We start from the raw sequence: 12,149 nt of genomic DNA on the forward strand, positions 1-12,149 counted from the left end.
CCCTCTTTGCCTAGTTTCTGCAGGGTTTTTTCTCATAAATGGGTGTTGAATTTTGTTGAAAGCTTTCTCTGCATCTATTGAATTGATCATATGTTTTTTCTCCTTCAATTTGTTAATATGGTGTATAACGTTGATTGATTTGTGTATATTGAAGAATCCTTTAATTCCTGGAATAAACCCCACTTGATCATGGTGTATGATCCTTTTAGTGTGTTGTTGGATTCTGTTTGCTAGTATTTTGTTGAGGATTTTTGCATCTATGTTCATCAATGATATTGGCCTGTATTTTTCTTTCCTTGTGACATCTTTGTCTGGTTTTGGTATCAGGGTGATTGTGGCCTCGTAGAATGAGTTTAGGAGTGTTCCTCCCTCTGTTATATTTTGGAAGAGTTTGAGAAGGATAGGTGTTAGGTCTTCTCTAAATGTTTGATAGAATTGCATGTGAAGCCATCTGGTCCTGGGCTTTTGTTTGTTGGAAGATTTTTAATCACAGTTTCAATTTCAGTGCTTGTGTTTGGTCTGTTTATATTTTCTATTTCTTCCTGGTTCCCTCTCAGCAGGTTGTGCATTTCTAAGAATTTGTCCATTTCTTCCAGGTTGTCCATTTTATTGGCATAGAGTTGTTTGTAGTAATCTCTCATGATCCTTTGTATTTCTGCAATGTCAGTTTTTACTTCTCCTTTTTCATTTCTTATTCCATTGATTAGAGTCTTCTCCCTATTTGTCTTGATGAGTCTGGCTAATGGTTTATCAATTTTGTTTATCTTCTCAAAGAACCAGCTTTTAGTTTTATTGATCTTTGCTATCATTTCCTTCATTTCTTTTTCATTTATTTCTGATCTGATCTGTATAATTTCTTTCCTTCTGCTAACTTTCGGGTTTTTTGTTCTTCTTTCTCTAATTGCTTTAGCTGCAAGGTTAGGTTTTTTATTTGAGATGTTTCCTGTTTCTTAAGATGGGATTGTATTGCTATAAACTTCCCTCTTAGAACTGCTTTTCCTGCATCCCATAGGTTTTGGGTTGTCGTGTGTCCATTGTCATTTGTTTTTAGGTATTTTTTGATTTGCACTTTGATTTCTTCAGTGATCACTTCGTTATTAAGTAGTGTATTGTTTAGCCTCCATGTGTTTGTATTTTTTACACATCTTTTCCTGTAATTGATATCTAGTCTCATAGCATTGTGTTTGGAAAAGATACTTGATACGATTTCAATTTTCTTAAATTTACCAAGGCTTGAGTTGTGACCCAAGATATGATCTATCCTGGAGAACGTTCCATGAGCACTTGAGAAAAATGTGTATTCTGTTGTTTTTGGATGGAATGTCCTATAAATATCAATTAAGTCCATCTTGTTTAATGTGTCATTTAAAGCTTGTGTTTCCTTATTTATTTTCATTTTGGATGATCTGTCCATTGGTGAAAGTGGGGTGTTAAAGTCCCCTACTATGATTGTGTTACTGTCGATTTCCCCTTTTATGGCTGTTAGTATTTGCCTTATGTATTGAGGTGCTCCTTTATTGGATGCATAAGTATTTACAATTGTTATATTTTCTCCTTGGTGGTCAACTGATTTTTGACAAAGGAACTTTTCAATGGAAAATTGTCATTTTTTCAACAAATAGCACCGAGTCAACTGGGTATACACATGAAAAAGAAAGAAGTTGGATCCCCACTTCACATCATATACAACAATTAATTCAAAATAGACCGAAGACCTAAGTGGAGAAGCTAAATCTATAAAACTCTTAGAAGAAAACATAGGTGTAAATATTTCTGACTTTGGTTCCTTATGTATAATAAAACGAAACAAAACAAAAAACGGAACTTGATTGAAATTAAACACTTCTCTGCTTTAGAGTACACCATCAAGAAAGTATTTGCAAATCATATATCTGATAAGGATCTAGTATCTAGAATATATAAAAAGTGATACAACTCAACAATAAAAAGACAAACAATCCAATGTAAAAAAGGGCAAAGTGTTCAAATAAACATTTCTCAGAAGAAGATATGAAAATGGCCAGTAAGCACATGAAAAGATGCTCAATATCATTAGCCATTAAGGAAATGCAAATAATAACCCCTATGAGATAACACTTCACACTCACTATGATGCCTATAATCAAGAAGACAGAAAATAACAAGTGTTGTCAAGGATGTGGAGAAATTGGAACCCTCATACATAGCTGGTAGGAATATAAAATGGTACAGCTGCTTTGGAAAACGGTTTGTCAGTTTCTAAAAGAGTTGAACATAGAGTTGCCGTGTGACACTACAATTTCACTCTTAGTTGTATACTCAAGACAGTTAAAAATATATGTCCTCACAAAAACTTGTACATGAATATTTGTGCCACTATTATTCATAATAGTCAAAAGATGGAAACAATCCAAATACCCATCAGCTTACAAGTGATGTAAGCTATAACAAAATGTGTTATATCCATGCAATAGGTATTATTTAGCCATAAAAAATGAAGTGCTGTTTCATGTTATAACATATATAAACCTCGAAGATATTATGCTAAGTGAAAGAAGCCTGTCACAAAATGTTACATATTGTATGATTCCATTTATATGAAGTGTCCAGAATAGGCACATCCAGAGACAAAAGTACATTGGTGGTTGGGGGAGGGGTATGGGGAGTGACTGGTTGTACAACTTTGTGAATATACTCATAACCACTGAATTGTACACTTTGAAGGGTTATGGCATGTGAATTATATCTCAATTTTTTTAAAAAGAATTTTTTTGTAGTGAATAGCCATGGAAAAGTGATAGTATTTTCCTCCTGAGATGACTACCCATTATAAGGTGACAAATTCAGCATTCCTCTCTTAAGATATACCCTATTGCATGGGCAGGTATCTTTCCAGCCCTCTCTGCATCACCCTCTGGGAAATCGTGCTCAAGAACCTGGTACAAGTGCAGACACTCTAGCAAATGCTATTGTTGGTGTTAATAAACTGTCCTTTGTTTCTGACCCCAGCGTCTTTTGCCAGCATCTATGAAACTGTGCCAAACTTCTTAACTTGTACATAGGGTAAAATCTCAGACTCTTCAAAGTTCTTGACAAGGACCATAAAATTAATTTAGTTCAACTTTCTCATTTTACATATTTCAAAGCTAAATCACATAACTATGTATTTTATTTCAAGAAAGCCAAGGAAGAAGAAATCAATAGGAAGAAAAAATTGGTTTCTTTATGGAATGGGTTTATCAGCCCTTGACAACTTCATCCTTAATTTGTTAGCATTTGTCATGCCATATTTCTTTTTATTTGTATAACGAAGATTCACTGGTATATGTAGAGATCTGTGATCAATTTATCCTTGTTTATCAGGAAAATGGTGGTATTATGAAAAATAATTTAGACACCATTGGATGGTTCTTGAAGTGTATCATAACTTCAGGATAACTTTTATAAAATAGGTATCTGCTAAGTGATACAGTGCTTGATAATATATCAGGTTATTTCACTACTTCTGTACCCTGGTGTTTTTTTCTTTATAACTATTTTATTTTTATTTTTGGCTGTGTTGGGTCTTCTTTGCTGCGTGGGCTTTCTCTAGTTGCAGCGAGTGGGGGCTACTCTTTGTTGCGGTGAGCAGAGTTCTCATTGTGGTGGCTTCTCTTGTTGTGGAGCACAGGCTCTAGGTACGTGGACTTCAGTAGCTGTGGCTTATGGGCTCTAGAGCACAGGCTCAGTAGTTGTGGCGCACGGGCTTATTTGCTCTGCAGCATGTGGGATCTTCCCAGACCAGGGCTCGAACTCGTGTCCCCTGCCTTGGCAGGCGGATTCTTAACCACTGCGCCACCAGGGAAGCCCCTGTACCCTGGTTCTTATATATTATTAGGGATTGTTCTAGTTCTTGGCAACAATTCATGTATAGTTTGTTTATTTTTAAAAAACTGTCCTTGAATTTCAGAGTTCTTACATATATCCTTGTGTTCAATGGTGGCTTAGCTTATAATATCTTATCAAAATAGATTTTTAATTTGTGTAACACACTCTGCAAGGTCATGATCATCATATTATGACAAAAATGAACATATTTCTGCTGAGTTTTTGCTACAAATATAAACAGCACTTTACAAAGTTTTTATTAAAAAGAATATCTCCATGGAATGGGTCTTAAGACTTTAGGCAAAAATTAAATAGATGAATAAATTTTCTTGAAAATAATAAGCTCTAATACTTTATGCAATAGTATTAATTAGGCAGTATTCTAGAGCTTAATATATTCCTTTATCTTGGTTGGGTCACCATGGGTCTAGCTGAATTTGCTCCTTCAACATTGCATCTCCTCTGTAATAATATTTAGCACATTTTATTGTACTTCCTTGTTTATATTGATTCCCCTCCTTCAGACTGCAAACTCCTCAAGAAATGTGTTTGTCTTTACAGCTCTAGGACCTATGCCAGTGCCTGGAACAGAGTAGGCATCCAGAAATGAACATTGATCCCCCAGGCAGATTATACCTTTAGAAAGGTAACTCACAGTCAACTAGATTGTGCAAAAAATCCAATTTTTAAATTTATATTAGATGATATATATTTACAGGGACCTTTCTTTGTATTAATATGTGTGGAAACCTGAAATAATAACTGTTAATGGGCTGAATTGCTTATCCTCCCAAAATTCATATGTTGAAGTCTTTTTTTTTTAATTGAAGTATAGTTGATTTATAATGGTGTGTTAGTTTCTGGTGTACAGCAAAGTGATTCAGTTATACATATATATACATATTCTTTTCATATTATTTTCCATTATAGTTTTTTATAGGATATTGAATATAGTTCCCTGTGCTATACAGTAGGACCTTGTTGTTTATCTATTTTATATATAGTAGTTTGTATCTGCTAATTCTGACCTTCTAATTTATCCCTCTCCCACTCCCTTTCCCCTTTGGTAACCATAAATTTGTTTTCTATGTCTGTGAATCTGTTTCTGTTTCGTAAATAAGTTCATTTGTGTCATCATATATTGAAGTCTTAACCCCTGGTATCTCAGACTATAACTGTATTTGAAGATAGGGTCTTTAAAAAGGTAGATAAAATGAAATGAAGTCATTAGGGTGGGCCCTAATCCAATATGACCCATGCTCTTATAAAAAGAGGTTAGGACAGAGAGACACACAGAGGGAAGACCATGTGAACACAGAGAGAAGATGGCTATATTCCAGCTGAGGAGAGGCCTGAGAAGAAACTGACCTTACCGATGCTTTGATCTCAGATTTCTAGCCTCCAGAATTGTGAGAAAATAAATTTCCTTTTAATCCACCAGTCAGTGGCACTTGGTTAAGGCAGCCCTAGCAACTAATACAATAGCTAGAAAACTAATGCAGTAACTAAAAGATTGGTTTGGTAAGTATGGAATTTAAAAAAAGAAAGAAATCTCATGGTTCTCTGGGAATATTTTATATACACTACATTAGAGCTTCTTCTCCTCTACAGAACATATACCTTTATAGTAACCCAGTATTTATTTATTTTCTCTAGTATCTTTCTTTTATATAAATTTATGCACACACACTGACAATTCCTTATTCTCTCTCTAGGTTTCATGGCTCTTTTCTTTAACAACATAATCCCTCAGTTCCTGGGTGGAATCACAGTAGAAGTAACAGTTTATTTCCTCATCACACATCTTATATTCTGTAAAGCATCTTCTAACTTCTGTGTAACCAGGGGCTATCATCTGCTACTCCTGCCTTAGTGACTTCCTAGCACAGTATGTGAGCCAGGAAATGTATCTTAGAAAACTATGAATGATAAATGGAATTAGTGGATCAACAAAGAGAAAAGTTAGTTACCTTATGAAATCTTATTATTCTTCAGGTTTAATTTCAGAACCAGAATTGACTTAATTTTATCACAGGAAAGGGCCTTGTATAGTAGTCTTTTCAAAGGAGGCAGTTGTTTTATGATGTGATTTGTTTCCTAGAAAAATTACAAGGAATGAATAGAAATAGTTACAGCTTTCCTCAAAACAAAGTAATATGTTACAATCTTTTGAAGTTAAAGTGCATTTCCAGCAAGATATACCCAACTCAGGAGACCCATGTAGATAGCTGCTCTGACAAAATACAAAATCTATTAGCTAATTTCTCGGAAGAATAATATTTCTAGCCATAGCAGAATATTCATAGGCCATCAAATTTAGTTTGAGAGTACATCCCTGGGATTCCATAAGGACACAAATTAATTCTCAAGAGTAATCAATTTCACAATGAACTTCAAATTGTGTGTTTCCAAACATATAGTTATCTTTTTTATGGAGACATAGATAGAAATATTTTCTGATTGAACAGTAGACAATGGATCGATTTGAGATTTCCTCTTTTCAGGATAAAAATTATGGGAAACATGGACATTTTTATCCCTGAAATTACTGATCAAATGAAAAACTAAACATTCAGTGACTTCAGGTAAGAGGAATTCACTAGGAAGAGCTGAGTATAAAGTGCCAGGTAACCAATAAAATGTGAAAACAAAATCAGGGGGATTCATGAGTGTGCTGTTTTTGTTGGCTGTTGTTATTGTGTTGAGGACCACATTCAATCAACCAAATCAACTGTTGACTTCTTTTTCATCAGGATGCCTGTATTTGACATAGGACCAGCTCAGAGGAAAACTGCTTTCCTCTTAGTCTTATCTGGCTCATTTTTCCTTTCTAATGACGGAAAACAGATGGTGTCATTATACTTTTGCAAAATCTCCCTATTCCCCATTTTCCCACTAGGCCTTCCTGCTAAAACTGGCAAGAAGAGAGTAGCAACTTGAAGATCACAATTCTTTGATTTCATCATCTCCAAAGCCTTTTCTCTCCATTCCACTTTAGCCAAATGTTCCCATGGTCACACCCTAGTTTGTACAAAATTTAGCACACAAACCATCTACTTCAGAATCACTTATAGAGAACTTGTTTAAAATGCGGATTCCTCATGCACCCCACCCGAATGATTCTGATTCAGTAGGTCTAAGGTGGAACCCAATAATATTCAATTCGATAAAGCCCCTCTGTGATTCTTATGCAAGTGAATTGTTGACCACACTTAGAGGAACACAATTCTAGACAGGTGTGTATCATAGTGGGAGATAGTTGAGAGAACTCTCATTTGAAGTCCTCTGTTTTCCTTGTAAAATAGGTGTTTGTCTTCTTTCCTGACACTCATCCCATTAGAACACTTCTATACATCCATCAATATCCAAACCAAAGTAAAACCTTTTTAACTTCTCCCTACCCAGTTTATCAATCTTATTTTGAGTCACTAGGGTATCTCATGTATATGTTTATTATGGTTCTTATCATACATGGTATCAACTGCTTCTGTCTCTTTAAATCTTAGTGTTCCTTAGGGTTTTGTTGTTTGTCTTCCTCTTTCCTTACCCTTCATACATTCCTTGGGCAATATCATCTGTGCCCATGGATTCAACTATCACCCCTTAAACTAATGACTTTCAAATCAGTAACTCTAGCGCATGTATCTCTCTGAATCTCCAGATCCATACTTCCATTGGTCTACTGGGCATCTTTACATGATTGTTTATAGATATCCCATGTCTCAGTATCAAAAACTGAATTAGTTTTCTTCCTCTGTCCCCAACCTCTTCCCCAAACCTGTTCCTCCTCTTCTATTCTTCTGAATGGCACCACCATGTACTTAGTTGTTGAAGGCAGAAATTAAGCAATCATTAATTTCAGGAAGCAGTCATTCTTCCCCCCCTCATTCCCTCATTTAATACTGTCGACGTTTTTCTGAGATATATCTCGAATCTCTATTCTCCACTCCCTCACTGCTGCTACATTGGGTAAAAGATAGTTTATTATAGTATATGGTAGTTTACGGTAGAGCCAAGAGTAAATAAAGATGTTACTTTGTAAAAAGCAAGTAAGTATATATATATATGGATTCTTCAAAAAAAATCTTCCGTATTTATTCCATTCCTAAAGATGTTGAAAAGATAATTAGAAAGAGGGAAGTACAGAGGTACAGAGTAATATGTTAGCCAAATCCTCGTCTTTCATAGCATGGAGTAGATAAATAGTGTCTAAGATCGATAAATTAGGAAATGGCAGAGCAATATGTTAAAAATAGCACAGGAATACAATGAGCCAAGTCCAGAATGTGGGATATTCCTTAGCACAAGTGACCTGGATTATTAAGAAAAAATAAATGGCATGGGAAAATGAGATAAGGGAACTATTATAGATTATTAGAGATTTAAGAAACATACCAACATAATGCAATATGCTGATTTTGTTTAGATACTAACTTAAATAAACAAAAAGATATTTTAGGGATAGATGGGAAAATTTGAACACAGATTGGGTACTGGATGTTATTAAGTAATTATGATAAAGGTATTGGGATTATGTTTTTAAAAATTCTCCTCGGGCTTCCCTGGTGGTGCAGTGGTTGGGAGTCCGCCTGCCGATGCAGGGGACACGGGTTTGTGCCCCGGTCTGGGAAGATCCCACATGCCGTGGAGTGGCTGGGCCCGTGAGCCATGGCCGCTGAACCTGCCTGTCCAGAGGCTGTGCTCCACAACGGGAGAGGCCACAGTGGTGAGAGACCCACGTACCACAAAAAAAATTCTCCTCAGTCTTGTATAGATACATACCAAAGTGTATGGGTGAAAAGATACAATGTCAAATATTTGCTTTAAAATACTCCAGGTCAGGAGACTTCCGGGTAAGATGGCGGAAGAGTAAGACGCGGAGATCACCTTCCTCCCCACGGATACACCAGAAATACAGCTACACGTGGAACAACTCCTACAGAATACCTACTGAACGCTGGCAGAAGACCCCAGACCTCCCAAAAGGCAAGAAACCCCCCACATACCTGGGTAGGGCAAAGCGGAGAGATCCCCACACAGAGGATCGGTGCCGAGCGGCACTCACCAGCCCGAGAGGCTTGTCTGCTCGCCTGGCGGGGCGCGCAGCACTGGAAGCTGAGGCTCGGGCTTCGGTCAGAGCGCAGGGAGAGGACTAGGGCTGGCGGCGAGAACTCAGCCTGAAGGGGGCCAATGTGCCACAGCTAGCCGGGAGGGAGTCCGGGAAAACTCTGGAGCTGCCGAAGAGGCAAGAGACTTTTTCTTCCCTCTTGGTTTCCTGGTGCGCGAGGAGAGGGGATTAAGAGCGCTGCTTAAAGGGGCTCCACAGACGGGCGCGAGTCGTGACTGAAAGCGCGGAGCCCAGTGACGGGCGTGGGACGCTGGGGCTGCTGCTGCCGCCGCCAAGAAGCCTGTGTGAGAGCGCAGGTCACTGTCCACACCGCCCTTCCGGGAGCCTTTGCAGCCCGCCACTGCCAGGGTGCCGGGATCCAGGGGCGGCTTCCCTGGGAGAACGCACGGCGCGCCTCGGGCTGGTGCAACGTCACGCCGACCTCTGCCGCTGCAGGCTCGCCCCGCACTCCGTGCCCCTTCCTCCCGCCCGGACTGAGTGAGCCAGAGTCCCCGAAGAGGCTGCTCCTTTAATCCTGTCCTGTCTGAGCGAAGAACAGACGCCCTCCAGCGACCTACACGCAGAGGAGGGGCCAAATCCAAAGCTGAGACCCAGGAGCTGTGAGAACAAAGAAGAGAAAGGGAAACCTCTCCCAGCAGCCTCAGAAGCAGCGGATTAAAGCTCCACAATCAACTTGATGTACCCTGCATCTGTGGAATACATGAATAGACAACACATCATCCCAAATTGAGGAGCCAGGAGTCAGTGCTGTGCCTCTGAGGTGGGAGAGCCAACTTCAGGACAATGGTCCACAAGAGACCTCCCAGCTCCACATAATATCAAACGGCAAAAATCTTCCCGAGATCCCCATCTCAACACCAGCACCCAGCTTCACTCAACGACCAGCAAGCTACAGTGCTGGACACCCTAAGCCAAACAACTAGCAAGACAGGAACACAACGCCACCCATTAGCAGAGAGGTGGCCTAAAATCATAAAAAGTCTGCAGACACCCCAAAACACACCACCAGACGTGGACCTGCCCACCAGAAAGACAAGATCCAGCCTCATCCACCAGAACACAGGCACTAGTCCCCTCCACCAGGAAGCTTACACAAACCACTAAACCAACCTTAGCCACTGGGGACAGACACCAAAAACAACGGGAACTACGAACCTGCAGGCTGCAAAAAGGAGACCCCAAACACAGTAACATAAGCAAAATGAGAAGACAGAAAAACACACAGCAGGAGAAGGAGCAAGATAAAAACCCACCAGATCTAACAAATGAAGAGGTAATAGGCAGTCTACCTGAAAAAGAATTCAGAATAATGATGGTAAAGATGATCCAAGATTCTATTTCCCAGATACAAAATCTTGGAAATAGAATAGACAAAATGCAAGAAACAGTTAACAAGGACCTAGAAGAACTAAAGATGAATCAAGCATCGATTAAAAACACAATACATGAAATAAAAAATACTCTAGATGGGATCAATAGCAGAATAACTGAGGCAGAAGAACGGATAAGTGAGGTGGAAGATAAAATAGTGGAAATAACTGCTGCAGAGCAAAATAAAGAAAAAAGAATTAAAAGAACAGAGGACAGTCTCAGAGACCTCTGGGACAACATTAAACGCACCAACATTCGAATTATAGGGGTTCCAGAAGAAGAAGAGAAAAAGAAAGGGACTGAGAAAATATTTGAAGAGATTATAGTTGAAAACTTCCCTAATATGGGAAAGGAAATAGTTAATCAAGTCCAGGAGGCACAGAGAGTCCCATACAGAATAAATCCAAGGAGAAATATGCCAAGACACATATTAATCAAACTGTCAAAAATTAAACACAAAGAAATCATATGAAAAGCAGCAAGGCAAAAACAACAAGTAACACACAAGGGAATCCCCATCAGGATAACAGCTGATCTCTCAGCACAAACTCTACAAGCCAGAAGGGAGTGGCAGGACATAATTAAAGTGATGAAGGAGAAAAACCTGCAACCAAGATTACTCTACCCAGCAAGGATCTCATTCAGATTTGATGGAGAAATTAAAACGTTTACAGACAAGCAAAAGCTGAGAGAGTTCAGCACCACCAAACCAGCTTTACAACAAATGCTAAAGGAACTTCTCTAGTCAAGAAACACAACAGAAGGAAAAGACCTACAATAACGAACCCAAAACAATTAAGAAAATGGGAACAGGAACATACATATCGATAATTACCTTAAATGTAAATGGACTAAATGCTCCCACCAAAAGATACAGATTGGCTGAATGGATACAAAAACAAGACCCATATATATGCTGTCTACAAGAGACCCACTTCAGACCTAGAGACACATACAGACTGAAAGTAAGGGGACGGAAAAAGATATTCCATGCAAATGGAAACCAAAAGAAAGCTGGAGTAGCAATTCTCATATCAGACAAAATAGACTTTAAAATAAAGACTACTAGAAGAGACAAAGAAGGACACTACATAATGATCAAGGGATCCATCCAAGAAGAAGATATAACAATTGTAAATATTTATGCACCAAACATAGGAGCACCTCAATACATAAGGCAAATACTAACAGCCATAAAAGGAGAAATCGACAGTAACACACTCATAGTAGGGGACTTTAACACCCCACTTTCACCAATGGACAGATCATCCAAAATGAAAATAAATAAGGAAACACAAGCTTTAAATGACACATTAAACAAGATGGACTTAATTGATATTTATAGGACATTCCATCCAAAAACAACAGAATACACATTTTTCTCAAGTGCTCATGGAACATTCTCCAGGATAGATCATATCTTGGGTCACAAATCAAGCCTTGGTAAATTTAAGAAAATTGAAATTGTATCAAGTATCTTTTCCGACCACAATGCTATGAGACTAGATACCAATTACAGGAAAAGAGCTGTAGAAAATACAAACACATGGAGGCTAAACAATACACTACTTAATAACGAAGTGATCACTGAAGAAATCAAAGAGGAAATTAAAAAATACCTAGAAACAAATGACAACGGAGACACGATGACCCAATACCTATGGGATGCAGCAAAAGCAGTTCTAAGAGGGAAGTTTATAGCAATACAATCCCACCTTAAGAAACAGGAAACATCTCGAATAAACAACCTAACCTTGCACCTAAAGCAATTAGAGAAAGAAGAACAAAAACATCCCAAAGTTAG

Source organism: Mesoplodon bidens (assembly GCF_964165515.1).
Source record: "Mesoplodon bidens genome assembly, chromosome: X".
Taxonomy (NCBI): Eukaryota; Metazoa; Chordata; class Mammalia; order Artiodactyla; family Ziphiidae; genus Mesoplodon; species Mesoplodon bidens.